The sequence below is a fragment of the Diadema antillarum genome, unplaced genomic scaffold (assembly GCF_040938485.1).
Source record: "Diadema antillarum isolate AM-2024a unplaced genomic scaffold, OU_Dant_1.0 scf00000138, whole genome shotgun sequence".
NCBI classification, from domain to species: Eukaryota; Metazoa; Echinodermata; class Echinoidea; order Diadematoida; family Diadematidae; genus Diadema; species Diadema antillarum.
This window is the reverse complement of record NW_027271027.1, coordinates 578,465-594,319: the sequence shown is the minus strand read 5'-3', so window position 1 is coordinate 594,319 and position 15,855 is coordinate 578,465. Positions and strand designations below refer to the sequence as shown.

At 37.7% G+C, this 15,855-nt stretch overlaps 1 protein-coding gene across 1 annotated transcript in view; it reads right to left on the bottom strand.

Moving 5' to 3' along the window:
• The window catches only part of LOC139721091 (stromal interaction molecule 2-like), a 94,838-nt gene that overhangs the window by 15,568 nt on the left and 63,415 nt on the right, over positions 1–15,855 (bottom strand). The gene's annotated exons all lie outside the window — the stretch shown is intronic.

Sequence of the window (15,855 nt, the reverse complement as noted above, 5' to 3'; positions counted from 1 at the left end):
AAACAGGTGGGATGACAGAATTCAATTCATTTTTGTCATCGCCTCTGGCAAATGGCCTGCATAAAATATTGATGATGTCTTTACAGAAGTGGTCGTGGAAGGGTTGGGGTGGGGTATATATCAAGGCGTGATCCATAGTAACAATATTGGGAGTGGGTCGGCACAGCAACCATAGGCATGACTGGAGACAAAGTTACATATTGAATGGAATGTGTAAACAAGAAAATCAGTATGGATTATTTTATTTTGTTTCAAAAGAGTAAAGATACAACTAGGAGTGAAAAGCAAGTGGTGTGTGTAGACAAGAAAAGGAAGAGAAGAAAGGAAATTCTTAGAGGATATAAAAAAGAACTTCAACTATTATAAAAATGAGAGGAAAAAAGACATATGAAACATAATGAAAGGGATATCAATTTTTTTCTTTTGCATAAGAGAATACATAAGCAAGCTATGGCTTCATCAGTGCTAAATTAATACTTTCTATTGTAAAGTATTTTATGTATTTCTAAATACTTTCTAAAGTCAAGATGTCATGGAGGCAACCTACACATGTAAACACAAAATGACAATGATACTGAAACTTTGACTGGATAGTCTGGTGATAGGGTCATAGTTTCACATGATCCAGCATGTGCTTTTAGATATATACAACTTGTCTCATATGGATAAAAAGTACATTGTTGTATGAGATCAAAAGATCAGATGCTTGCTTGAATTTTGTGTTTTCTTCACAGGAGAGGGTTAAAATACGCTGCATAATGTGACCACTCAAGCAAGCTATCAGGAGCCATGGCACTCAAGCCCCTGTACCACTTACACAACCTGGACCTCAATCTATTGTGATCCAGCAGATCAGTAAGAGCAGCAAAAACATACAAGGGTCTGATGAAATTGTGAGCAGCATTGCAGCAGCAATGTTGAAAAGAAGCAGGCATATTTCCAGATGAGCAAAAACTTTTGAACACATTCAAAATTTCTCGACAGTTGTCCTGATCAAAATTTCCCCACTTTGAACTATAGTATAAGTAAAGAGGGAAGAACATACACTGTAACTGCAACTTAAAAACACATCAGAATGAATGTAGGAAGGTCTCTCTAAGTGAAGTAACGAAGGCATGAGAACAGGGCATAAACAAGACACAATGTGGTCCTGCTGCTCTCCCCTGATCAAAGGAAGACTTTCCCACTGTAACACTGCTCTTGCTATGTGCTCCATCCTATTTATGAGATTAAGGCCAGTTCTTACAAAACGTTGCGTTCCTGCCCTAGTGCTTACTAAGACTTATTTGCACCCTATAAAGAAGTTCTTGCCACACCTGCCGTGGCTGTAGAAGCAAAAGATGAAGCAGAAGATAAAGCATTAGCAGAAGATTTAGCAACACCGCACTTACAACATAGCTATATAATTCTAGAGCATTCAACATCATAATGTCCTTTCCCGATGATTGCAGCAGGGAGGTATCCACCTACTTGACTGCAGTAAGAGCATGTGTTTTTCTCTTTTTCTACTTCTTCCGGTTGGAGTATAGTCCACCATCTGGTGTATTTTTGTACTCAAATTGATTGACTGGTCTGGTGCATTTTCCTGTGTGTATTTGGAGGGGGAGCCACTTCACAAGGTCAGTACCCTGCTCTTTGCGATGAATGAATGAAGCGGGATCTTTTAATGTGAGTTGGTTGTGACTCTCTTTGCACACAGGACCCCCATTTTATGGCCTACTCGAGGGACAGAGTATTTTTGCCTCTTACTAAAGAGGATGGCATGCTAACACAAAACACTGTTCAGCAAGACTCTCTGGACTTCCAGGCTGAGCCAACTGCTTGCAAGGCAGGCACGCTACTGACGATGAGCTACCTCACCCTTGCTGGTCATAAATATAGCATTTCTACAGTGGCTAAACATTGAATCAGGTCAAGATTGATTCATGTTGCACCAAATAATAATAATGATAATAATAATAATAATAATAATAACAATAATAATAATTATAATAATAATAATAACAATAGTAGTAATAATAACACTAATGATAATAACAACACTAATAATAATAATAATTACAATAATAATAATAACAATAATAGTAGTAATAATAACACTGATAATAATAACACTAATAATAATAATAATAATAACAATAATAGTAGTAATGATAACACTAATGATAATAATAACAATAATAACAATAATAATGCATTTATATACCGCATTCTCCATAAATCATACCCAATCTGAAAAAAAAACCTCAAAAACGTCAAATCGTGGTGGGAGTGGCAAAGTAGAACAAGGACTTTGTGGACTTGAACACAAGGAATATCTTTCATCAAGTAATTAAAACATATTATGGGTGTTAAAAACTCATACCTTGCTCGCATATCACACATCTTTATCATTGCCATGGCAACATGCAATTACTTTTCACTACCCATCTGTTTTAAAGAGGGGAGCAGGTTAATGAATCTTTGCCTTAATTAGTAATGAATGGAGCAAACAGCAGGTTTCAACCTACAGTACTTTGCTGCCATGGCTACGTTTGATACAAGCTCATGCATCTGAGTGTGTTTGCTCGAGTGAGAAAAGCAGTCGCTGAGCATGACAGAGGTGAAGGCCTCAATTCTCACAAATATCAAAGGAAAGAAAATTGCACACAGCTCTTTATTATCAGTATCACATTATAAAGTTTCTTTGCATGTATAATACTATCTCAATTGCCATGTATCTTGAAGGAGTCAATTATACCATTCATTTACTGATAATATTCCACATGGGACTAAAACATGCAATACTTATGGCTTTCCCTGGAGTAATATTAAACTTATGAACAACAAAGTTACTGTTGAATTAAAAGCAAACGGTTACTAAGTGTCTGGACCTCAAGTTTCCTTCCTCTATATGATTTGTCAATGAAGCAACATGTATTTACAATTTTTCAGGCTATCAAAATGTAAATGCATATCTATATTCATTTTCACCAACACAAGGGAAAATCATCAGCAAATTAGAGAATTGCTTCCAAATGATTGATATGTACATACTATGTCCATCATATGTCAATATGAATTCATAGAACAGTGCTACAAGGAAAACGCCATGGTCATACACATTCGTTTTCATATCCTCCCCTTTAAAAGCATGTTCTCACTTCTTCTATTTTATTTTCACTTTTACTTTTATTTTTGTGCCTAAACCTTACAAAGTAATAAATCAAGTAGGTCTGTTCATTTCTAAATCCATTCAAGCATGTTTCAGCCATTAGCTAGGAACATTCTTACACTTTACTACAGAAAACCAGAATAGCTTCACAATCCCCATGTAGACTACATGTACTAACCTACTTTTACACTTTATGGGAGTTAATATATCATACAGAAGCTTTAGAAAAGCTTCTTCTTCAGGGAACAACTCCCTTGGCTTTACAGAGGTTGTACAAAATTCTACACTTCTTTACCTTTTACTTCCTGCTTAAAATGGAATTTTAAATGTAAAAATACAGTCACACCTGCTTTAGCAGTGACTTCTCTACAGCAGCCACTTGCCATAGTGCGCCCTTCAAAAAATCCCACCGAGAGAAAAGCCATAGCGACCACCTGTCTAAGGCTGGTCCATGACATTTGCTCCTGCCATAATTGCTCCCATGGAATACATTGTGTATCTGCACACTAAGCCAAGCAAAAATTCTACCCAAAAACGTAACCCTAACCCTAATCCTAATCCTCACATCAAACTAAAACCTAAAACCCCATCACAACCCTAACCTAAAGTCCGTGGAGAAAAATGAGACCAGGGGCCCTGTTTTATGAAGAGTTATAATTAATTATTGATTTTTATCATTAGTCTATGGCTGCTTGTGTGGTAAGAGAATTTACAATCAATTATATCTTTTGATAAAACGGGGCTCAGAGCAACTGTCCCAAGAGCAAATGTTGTATCAATGTCTGAGGCAGACAGCAGACACCAGTTTTGCATCGCATGGTAGATTTTCAACTGTATGTAGCCACCACAGTCCCATACGGAGCCATAAAAGAGCCAATAATTCAGCATGCTTTTCTGCTCTGGAGAAGCATGGTGAATAGTTCACAAATAGGTCTTTTCTAGGACCTCACAAGAAGGAAATTTGATCAAAAGGTAGCTATTAACTCCTTCATATGGTACAGATGAATACTGTAAACACATTCATGTACCTTTATACAAGTACAACGATGATACACGTGTATGTGATACATAGGAAGTGTCAGAGTATCCATCTATAATGGCCACCTATCTGTAAGGGCCACTCTTTTCCATCTCCTTTGGGTGACCACAATTGACAGGTTTGACTGTATCTAATGACCTCTGTAATGACCAACATACATTCTTTTATTTTCATGGTCAATGATCACATATCATTCATTTGTTTTAGGAAGCGGAATATTTGGCATCATATGATAGGCTTATGAATTATTCATGTGAATGTATTGAGAAAAACATAAGAGTATACACGTACATTTAATCCATGTTTCTTTTCAAATATAAAAGGGTGGTACAGACTGGATATAAGACTAGAGATCACACACAATGGACTACCTATTTATTGCTGAAATTATTAGTCTTCAGTATGTATGCCATGCTACTGTGTAGTACTGCACATCCGTGGAGGATTAGTTTCATTCACAAAACAATGATCAAGAGTTTAGTTTTCCACTTTGTGTGTATTTGTGTATGTGTTCTATCACATCAGCAGTCTTGTTTCTATCATCAAAGTAAATTGAACAGTGCCTTATCAAGTAAAACTCCATTTAATCATATTAGTGGAAACCCTACTCTTTCATACTAAACTATCACTACTCCGAAAGAGCAGCAGCAAAGTACACCTGTAAAGTACATCTGTTCCTCCACATATAATAATGCGTGTGACAAGCATCTGCTACATGTACTAATCATCTGTTAAACTTGCCTTCACTTACCATGGCATAGTCACTGTGAATTACCTCGTACATTACAAATGCTAGCATCTATTGTGAATTGCACAAGAGCTATATTGAAACTAGAAATGTCGCTATGGCGACTGGTATGCCTCCGCCATAATGCATGATTCTCCTAATAGGTCTAGATAGTACATGTGGACAATGTGTGATTACATTTTCACAAAACTGGCAAAATACTAAAATGACAAGTTTGTCACAAATGTGTTGAATGTTCATCTTCCTTGACCTAGGTTTAATTGAATGAATAGGAGAGCATGTATTTTGGATTTAAGGATTTTAACTTGACTTTGACTCATTCATACATTTATGCATTTAGTAATTTTCAAGGTATGGAGAAAAAGTGCAATTTCTGTATTGAATGGTAAATTGTTACCATTTTCATCTGGCCTTTGACCCTAAAATTCATAAGATAATCACTGTCAGGCAGAACATGCATAAATATGAACAAGTAGTACGTTTCAAGAGAACTTGAGCCACTTCCAAGATATGGAGGAAAAAAGTAGTTCAGCACTTTCACTTGATCTTTGACCTTTGACCTTTGAGGCAAAAACAAAAGCAAAAAAACTTTCCAGAGAATCTCTATTAGGTTATACATTCACACACCAAGTGTAAAAAAATATAATACCTGGTAATCCTATAAATGCTTAGCATGACATAAGGGAAATAGTTAAGTTTTGAAGTGTTGCCCTTGACCTTTGACCCCTGACCTTTGACCCCATGAACCCTAAATTCTCTAAAAAATCACTGCCAGTCAGTACATGTATATATACTATGTTCCATAAAGATACCTTGAACAATTTCCAAGGTACAGAGAAAAAAGGTAAAGTTTTAATATTCTTACTTGACCTTTTGACCTTTGACCTCATGACCCAAACTTTCACCAGAGAATCTTAATTGGGTAATACATTTATACATTAAGTTTCAAGAAAATATCTTCAGGCATTGCATGGATATGGTGGAAATAGTGAAATTTTATGTATATGACCATGACCTTTTGACCTTTGACCTTGAGCATGTGCACCCAAAAGTTGATAGGCACAACTTCACTCCCTAATACATATACATGCCAAGTTTCATTAGGATACCTCAAAAGGTTTTGATACTTACCCTGTCCACAAAATTCAATACGGACGGACGGACAACCCGAAAACATAATGCCTCCGGCACCACTTCGTGGCGGAGGCATAAAAACATGAAGATAAAAATGACAATGAAGAAAATAAAAAGTAATAAATCAAATACATAACACAAAATCAATCCATCAAACAAATACAAGTGACCTCGTTGCTTTCTGAAACAAATATGACTGTACTGCACATATCTTTAGGCTTCAGAAGAGAAAAAAAAATGCAACCTTTGCCATGCTGCGAATTCAATGAAAGCTGCTATGTCAACAAGTGGAAATCATGACAACTGAATGGCTGTTACTACATTTCCTGCTATTGTCGGCAGTAACCTTGAAGGTATACAGTAGCCAAAGGGCTCCATAATCTCTACAAAGGTTTCACATTCACGTTGCAAAGGTCAAAGGTCACACTGATGTGACATATTTGGGTTCATGTTCCGTGCTGACCACTTTCAATCCACCCATGTAAAAACTACGTAAGATAGCAGTGCTGAGATGACGATTTGGGTCATGCATAGCTACACACATACAGATAGCATATCGATCCTGTATCTGGCGAAAATTGAACATTATCATACAATGGCTATCATGGCAGAATGCCAGTATATCTCTCGGTTTCTGGAAAGAGAAACATCATTCGTGTACATCAGAGTTTTGCTTCTCCTCATAAGAACAGAGCCTATGCTTGCAGGCAGGCTGCCTTGGGAAGCAGACATACACTAAAGTGAACTCTGACATTAGCCCTGCCTGCCATCAGTCGTTGGTAGAAGACAAAAACTGTGTCTGACAGGTCAGTAGAGCACACTAATGGATTTTCTTGCCAACCAACTGGCAGCAAGCACAGCCTTGCATGCAAAGACTCCAATCATATCAGCCTTACCCTGCAGCTTTCTACTTACTGAGCTTTTCATTCTTTGCTATCTGATCACTGGCAGAAAATCTTGAAATATGTTCCACTGTATCAACTACTCCTACTTTTACCCTATTAAACCGTTACTACTACTGTGTCACATTTAAATTTCTTTTGTTCATTGAGGGGTCAAAATGCAAGTGAATGTTGGTAGGCTACTTGTGAACAGTTTCCTACATATGCTGTAAAAGTGGAAATTTTCGCGGTGTTGAAATTTTTGCGCATTTCGCGCAACCAGAAGCTAACACGAAAATAAAAGCACGCAAATATTTTTGCGTGCCATATGTTCCAGTAGTTGATGTCTTGATTCTGCGGAATTAAAAACACGCGAAACTCTTCTTACCCTGCCAAGCGCGAAAATTTAGTCGTGCAAAAGTATCCACTTTTACAGTATTCAAGTACAGTATCTGAACTATCATTTCCTCAGGGAAAAAAAAAAATCATTGAGGGAAATGTGAAACAAGGAAGAAGTGTATTATGCATCTTTAATATAGAGATAAGAGTATTTGAGTCATGAACATAGTCCAACTATATTTCTCTAATGAGACATGACAACTGTTCTTGAAGGAGGTGGCTATGAACGAAGTGTGACAATGGCATCCTCATATTCATAGTCATGGGAATACAGCATTATTACTACATATTGCTATGGCTGAATGGCTGATCGTGCCATGTCTGTGTTTTACACCCTAGGACATTAGGGCTCTTATACCATACAATACAATCAGATCATTTATATAGCGCCCTTACACAGTCATTCACCTATCACGAGTGAATGCTAGCCAGCCAATCAGAGCTGAAGAAGTAACTCAGACAAGTAACAAACCTGTCTTCTCCATGATTTTCATGAGTAAGACCAGTCAAACAGATTTAATTACGTTTTGTCATCACCTAGATGAATCAAAATCTACATAACTGTGTGACGTAGTTTAAAACATCACAAAGTCATCTGTTTGAACCAAATGAGTGCTGGGTGCTGGTTGACTGACTGATTTTATTTCATTTTCCCCAAAACTTTATTGTCTTCAGCCTTGCCAGAATTTGCAGATCATTGTTTTCCAACTGACATCAGAGCCTGGTTTTACAATCAATTGATATTTACCTATTCACCTTCAAGAAGTAAGCATGCTTTCACATAGGAGCAAATGTTGTGTTGAGATCCTAGACCAAATAGCTCTTTGCAAGAATAATAAAAGTTAACTGCCAGGGGAAGACGGCTTGAGAGGTGGTATTGCATAACGGTGCATGATGCCATTGTGTGCCAGTACACAAGGTTTCTAAGGCGCACCTGGTAAACTAGGGACTGCGAGCGACGGAGAGCGACACTCAGCGACGGGGACATATTGCGAGAACAATGAAGTGCGTTGCAGTATGTTTTCACTCCGTCGCTAAGCGTCGGTCAAAGCAGTACGCGCCATCATTTTGATGATACCGCGACGCTTGCCGACGCTTGCTGACACTTGCCGACACCCTCGAAAGAAGCTGTTGATTATTTCTATGTTGCGTGACCTCCGCTCACGCAAGTGTTCGTTTTAATAGCGCCGACGTTTCGGGACATGGCGCTTGAGATGTAGCGAGATTTCTGAATGGTCACGGCCAGTGCTCAAATTGAATAGCGAGCGACGTGTCCAGACGCACCTCTCCAGATTACAAATGATGTTCGTGATAGCCCGACGATGAGCGACGTGTCCCGACGCTTTCCTTTGTCTCAACATTGGTTATGAGTTGATTTGCGTTTCGTTTGGCTACTGTAAAAGTGGTTTCTTTCGCGTACAGAAACTTTCGCGGTTTCCATCGGTGCCGACTTTTTCGCGTGTGTTTAAATTCGCGGTCGGTAATGACGGCGTTGTAACAACCCACGAGTTCAAAACGTAATTATGGGGTGTGATCTCACTGAACGGGGAACACTTTGAAAGTAGCGATCGAAGAGGGTTTATGAAAACACATGTAGGTCTACACTTAAACGCGAATGTATGCCTTAATTAGGCAGCTCCATACATGTAAAATTTTGCATGCATGAGGTGAGATCTTTTTTTATCTGTCAAGTGACTCAAGAACTGAATACAGTGTATTACGAAGTCGTCCTATTTCTCCCGTAGGAAAAAGTCAGAATGTTTGCCTTTACTTTTGGAAATGAACAGCGGCAACAATCGGCTCCGCAAGATGCTAAAATTAATGTCAGGTGTTTCATTTTAATTTTGGAAATGAATAATGGTAATTTCGTATGATACTAAAATAAATGTCGGATGTTTGTTTATACTTTTGGAAATGAATAACGGTAAGATTCAGCTCCATACGGTGCTAAAATTGATGTCAGATATTTGATTTTGCGATCGGAAATGCATAAGGATAACATTTTGCTCCGGAAGATGCTGAAATAAATGTCGAATGTTTGCTTTGACTTTCGGAAATGATTAACAATAATATTCAACTCCGTACGATGATAATAAATAAACGCCGCATGTTTGCTTTTACTTTCGAAAGTAAATAGCAACATTTGGCTCCAGAAGATGCTAAAATGACTATCAAATGATTGCTTTTACGTTCGGAAGCGAATAGCAGTAATATTCTGCTCCATACGATGCTAAAATAATTGTCGGATGTCTGCTTTTTAAATTTCGAAATGAATAACAGTAACATTGATTCATTAAAATTGATGTTTGATGTTTGCTTTGACGTTCGGAAATGAATAACAATTATATTCAACTCCGTATACGATGATAAAATAACTGTCTGATGTTTACTTTTATGTTTGAAAGTAAATAGCAATAACATTCAGCTCCGGAAGATGCTATAAATGCTGGATGTTTAATTTAACGTTCGAAAGTAAATTAGCGATAACATTCAGCTCTGGAAGATGCTAAAGTAAATGTTGAATGATCCCTTTGACGTTTGGAAATGAATACCAATAATATTCAACGCCGTGTGATGGTGAAATAAATGCCGGATGTTTGCTTTAATGTTCGAAAACAAATATCAATAACATTCAGCTCCGGAAGATGCTAAAATAAATGTCGAATGATCCCTTTGACGTTCGGAAATGAATAACGATAATATTCAATTCCGTACTATGATCAAATGAATGTCGGATGTTTGCTTATACTTTCGAAAGTAAATAGCAATGACATTCGGCTCCGGAAGATGCTGAAATAAATGTCAGATGATTGCTTTTACGTTCGGAAGTGAATAGAAGTAACATTCTGGTCCATACGATGCTAAAATAAATGTTGGATATTTGCTTTTACATCTCGAAATGAATAACAGTAACATTCAGCTGCGTTTGATGGGAAAGTAAATGTCTGATATCTGCCTTGACGTTAAAAATGAACAACAGTAGGCCCTACTTTTCGGCTCCGTACGATGCTAAAATAATATTGTCAGATGATTCATTTCACTTTCGGAAGTGGACAGCAGCATATAACATTCGGCTCCGTATGATAAATAAATGTCGGATGTTTGCTTTTAAATTTGGAAATGAATATCAGTAATATTCTGCTCCGTACGATGCTAAAACAGTAAGAGATTGTTGCTTTTACATTAATTTTGGAAATGACTAACTGTATCAATCGGCTCAGTTAGATGCTGAAATAGATAGCGGATGTTTGCTTTCACGTTCGGAAATGAATAAGGATAACATTCAGCTCCCTAAGATGCTAAAATGAATGTCGGTAGTTTGCTTTTACATTTGAAAATGATTAACGGTAACATTCGGCTCCGTAAGGTGCTAAAATACTAGTAAATGTTGCATGATTGCTCTTACAAACGGAAATGAATAACGATAACTTTCGGCTCTTTATTGTGCTAAAACATTAATGTCGGATGTTTTAAATGTCTGCAAATGCTCCCACTTTCTCATTTCAAACGTAAGATTTGACCACCTAAATAGGCATCAACTTTTAAGTAACTAACAGTGTGTGGGATTATTCCGAAGGTGCCTTAGTCTGAACACTCTTAATCCGGCACAAAATTTTATTTATTTATTTATTATGTATTTATTTATTTATTTATCTATCTATTTGTTTATTTACTCATTTATCTTTTGAGTTTAACAACGATTTAATATCGACCCCCGTTTCGTTTTCGAGTCGACGATTCTTCAAAAAAACGATCCCCCCCCCCCCCCCTTGTTCGTCAATTTGGGATTTACGAGCCTTCGGAATGACTGTAACTACGTTTATTTTTTTTTTCAGTCGATTAGGGGATGGGGGGGGGGGTGATTCAGAAAATAAATATAGAAGGGAGTGAAAATCTTGAGGCAAGAAATACAAGTAAGTGAAATTCTCAGTTTGATATCGTTAATTTTTTTTTTTGCGTGATGTGTGTATTCTGGAAAGGGGGAAGGGTAATTCAGAAAAGAAATATATAGACGGCATCAGGGAAAATTTTGAGGCAAGAAATCAGTTTCTCAGTTTGACATTGTTAATTTCTTTGCGTGGTGGTTATTATTCCAAAAAGAGTCAGGTATGATGATACCGGATAGGTGTATATACTTATATTCCGATGGTTCGTTCTTCCGTATCCGAAAAACGCAAATTCCATGTTTGTTACTATAGTAATCTGAAAGTGTAGTAGGGTTTGTTAATCCGAACATTTTGTGACATTCCGAAGGTTCGTTAATCTGAAAATGGGAAATACGGTTCGTTAATCTGAAAACGAATAATGTGGTCAAAAATTTGTTTTGTTTTCGGATTAACAGCATTTAGAAAACCAAACCTTCCTTCGTTTTTGAATTGACGAATCTTCAAAACAGCAACACAGTTTTGTTGTTGCTTTTATTTTTTTTTTCGAATAACGAGACTTCGGAAATTGCAAACTTTCAAAGTAACGAACAGTTACGATTTTTTGTTAATCATTAAAGCGAGTAGTGGAGGATAATTCAGAAAAGAAATATAGACGGGAGGAATAATCTTTGATTGATGATGATGTTGGTCATGTTTCTGAATGTTTATAGAAAAAGGCTGAGTGATCTGAGTGATGGTGATGATAAGTTATACTAATGCGAGTGTAAGACAGCTTGCAGAACATACTTCTTTCCCTTCCGGCCCATGAATGGTGCAAAAAAAAAAAAAAAAAAAAAAACATACACCTCACAACAAAAAGAACCACGTGCTAGCAACCTTCGTAAAGTTAAATCTAGAAGTTCATTACAAGCAAAGGGGAAAAACACAACAGTAACTGAAGCAAAGAGATTGTGTAGGCACTCTCTGGCATTTACGAGAAACTTGACACCCCACCCTTCTCCCCTCCTTGTGGAAAATTTCCACAAAACCAGGTGCCAGACCCAAGGTGCCAGACGAAAGAATGCGCGCACTGGAATAAACCGCGTGTAAATAGCCTGGAAATATCGATCGAAGAACTAGCTCATGAGTTGTCATCGCAAAGATCATGATTCTAATTATAGCCTTTCTTTTGACCGTTAGTAGAAATATCGAACAGTTTATTATTGTGTACTTAATTGAGTATTTTAAATGTTTACTGAATTACAAATTGTACAGGAAGGGATTGGTTACTCACAGAAATATACGAAAGGCCTCGTATGCCCACACAAATTCACTACGAGTATGTGATGCAGCTACTACCGGGTTAGACAGCAAAATCCTGACAATTTCACGCTCAAAACTACGTATTACTTTGGAAAATTTGAAGGAACTTCACCTACGAACTGTGAAGTTATTTGGCTATCAACATTCGTTCGTTTTTGTTTTTTCCTCGTTTAAAAGACATAATTTCTTCGTATGGAACGTAAACTGTTTAGCGAACATCGTTATGGCAGACTTTGTGATATCAGTCAGGGGGAAAGAAACTGGAATAGTTAAGATGTATAGAATCCAATAAATAACATGAAAAAGCCTGTAAATAACACATGACTATGTTTTATAGTAAACAATAACTGAATATACCCAAAACATTTTGCATTGAAAGAAAGATATTATTCAGAGGGGTGAAGGTTCAGATGCGAGTTTCTTCACTTTGTCTCCCTCTACAAATTAAATTTGTTAAGATCGCAACTGCTGATCTGTAAATCAACAAACATGTACATCTGAACCTACTCGTTGCCCTATTGTGATGTGGAGCGAGTTTTACCTTGCATTTTAAAAGGCGAGTTTTCTTTCTGTTAGAAATCATCCTGAGTAACTGATCTCTGCAATATTAATGTACGAGTAGGCCCTTTAGCTTCTTACTTAGTCTTAACACGATTTCAGTCGATTTTGCTATTAACAGTTCAAGTTTTTGCGTTTGTAAACGGCATTCACTGGTGCTTGCTTGTTTGCTTGCTTGGTACATTTCTGTCATGCGGCTGGCAGTTCGTGACTTATAATTTCCACCTCTCTTTTACGGTCAGCAACGATTTGATAAACAAATTCATAGGGTTCATCAACAAGATGGTGCACATAACGTGATACAGTGCGTATTCAGCACATTGGCGTGGTGGCGTAGAAAATTAATGAACAAGCACTAATCTGTCTTTTTTTTTACGCATCGCACTGTGTCTTGCAAGGAAGGTGTCTCAGTGACCCCCTACACCACAGACTTTCAAGTACATTGTACAGAGTAACTTTGATCAGAGACAATTACGGCTTGCCGATTTCAAAACAGAATGTCCACGCCACGCCTCGTGCGAACAAAAGACGGATTAGGAGGCAACTCATTCACTAACTACCCAGCCCTTGTCGCTGCATAGAATTGCACTGCGTCTGGTCAGGCTTACTAGCAATTCCCTCAGAAGAAGGTGACGGGCACTCTCCACAGAACTCTAAAGAAGTTCTGTGGCACTCTCTCGTTTCGGGACAATTTTGTGACTGAAAAAAAGAAGATTTTTGGGAATGAACTGGATGATAACACATTTGCTCCTGCGATAATTGTTCTTGCATGTATTTTGTGCATGAGAAAAAGCGTTCGAACTTTGTTTCCAGTGTCCCGTGGAAACTCGATTAGGCATAGGAGATCCTGATGTAACAAAATAATACCCGATATAACAAACTAATTTCTCCGGTCCCAACGAATTCATTTTCTGTTTTGTATTGTTTATTGTGTACTGATAAAGATTACAAAGAACAAAATATGTCTGTCTCAAGATCTCGTCATAGCGAGTTGCCACGTGTTGACTTTGTATAATTTTCGCGTGGTGTTCGCTGCTGCAAACTTCGGCGAGGGCCTTTACTCATTGTTTTATTTCCTCCATTTCTCATACCTCGTTTGGTACGATTTCTTTCGTTTAATGTCACTTTATTCGTTCCCTTTGTTTCGAAGTACCGGTATGTAAAAATTCTTTCAGGTGTCTCTCTGGTTACAGCTCGTTATTCCGAAGATTCGTTATTCCGAAGGCTCTTTATTCCTAAGATTTGTTATTCCGAAGGTTCATTGTTCCGAATTTCAGATTCGGATTAACCAATCTTCGGAGTAATGAACCTTTGGAATAACGCCACAAACTTTCGGATTAACGAACCTTTTTCATTTTCGGATTAACGAACCTCTAGGTATAGGGAATTTGCGTGTCTGCGTCTGATTAACGACCCTTCGGAATAACGAACCTTCGGAATAGCGAACCTTCGGAATAACGAACAGCACCCGTCTCGGTTACTGCACATGTATTTTCGTAACGGCGATTTCTCCAATTTGCTGTAGTACTGCATATTTCGAAGGAAGTTCGATCCCAGCCTCTTCGGTGTGCTGTGTGATATTTTGTAGTGTTTGTGTTGTTGTCTGAGAGGTTGTTGGTACTTTGTGATTAGTTTGCTTAGGTGTTATCTCGAGTGATGATGGTATGGTGGTCGTGTTCCTAATTTTGATACGAAAAGGGCCAAATGATCTGAGTGATGGTAATGATATTACTGATGCTGGTGTAAAAGACAGCTTGTTGAGCTACGTGTCCTCCGTCTGATTTCATTTCTCCCTCTTTCACTCTTCTTCTCTTCCCATGAATGATGGGAAAAATACATACACCTCACCTTCGTTAAGTTAAAACTAAATGTTCATTACCAGCAAAGGAAAAAAAAATAAGGGGAAAAACACGAACGGATTGTATGCGGTCGAACCTTATTTAATTTTCGAATGAACGAACCTTCGAAATAACGAAACTTCGGAATAACGCCACAAAATGTTCCGATTAACAGACCCTTTTTCATTTTCGGATTAACGAACCTCTAGGCATAGGGAATTTGTGTTTCGGCATGTTACGACACCGAGATAACAGTCCATGTGAGCACCTCTCCAAGTTTACAGCCAAGGGACTTTGAAAGCTGTCGTGCGTGTCTGTGGGTGTTAAGGTAAGTTAGTAATCGACGCTGAAAATCATCGAAGAGTCCGTCGACATTCAATCGACGAGGGAATTGCAAACCCAACGGCTGCTTATAAGGTACCACCAAGATATGAAAGAATGAATTTTATGAAAACCAAAACAAACGAATGAACACGAGTGTGAGCACTGGTACCAAGGTATGTTGTGATACAGTCATACACATCGATAATATTTTATTGGTGATGCAGTTATGTTCCCTATCTATATACATTACCTTTTTGTCTTAATACTAGATGAATGATGATACTGTTGATTCGTGAATGAACAGAGAAAAATAAATCGTGATGAATGAACAGTCACTGATGCCAACATGTGAATGTCCAGACCTCCTTCTTTGATGAACATTTTAAACCTTTTCGTATTTAATCAGTGTGTATATAAAGACGAAATTTAGACGAAAAGTTTAATGACATAGGTTTAATACAAAATTTAAAACTGCTGTCATGAATGTGACAGCTTTGTAGAGCAGATCTATATCAGCAAGATGATGTTCTCTCTTTGAAAACAATGGTTTTACCAAGAATTACAAACAACGCACCAACGCGCGCTGGAAGA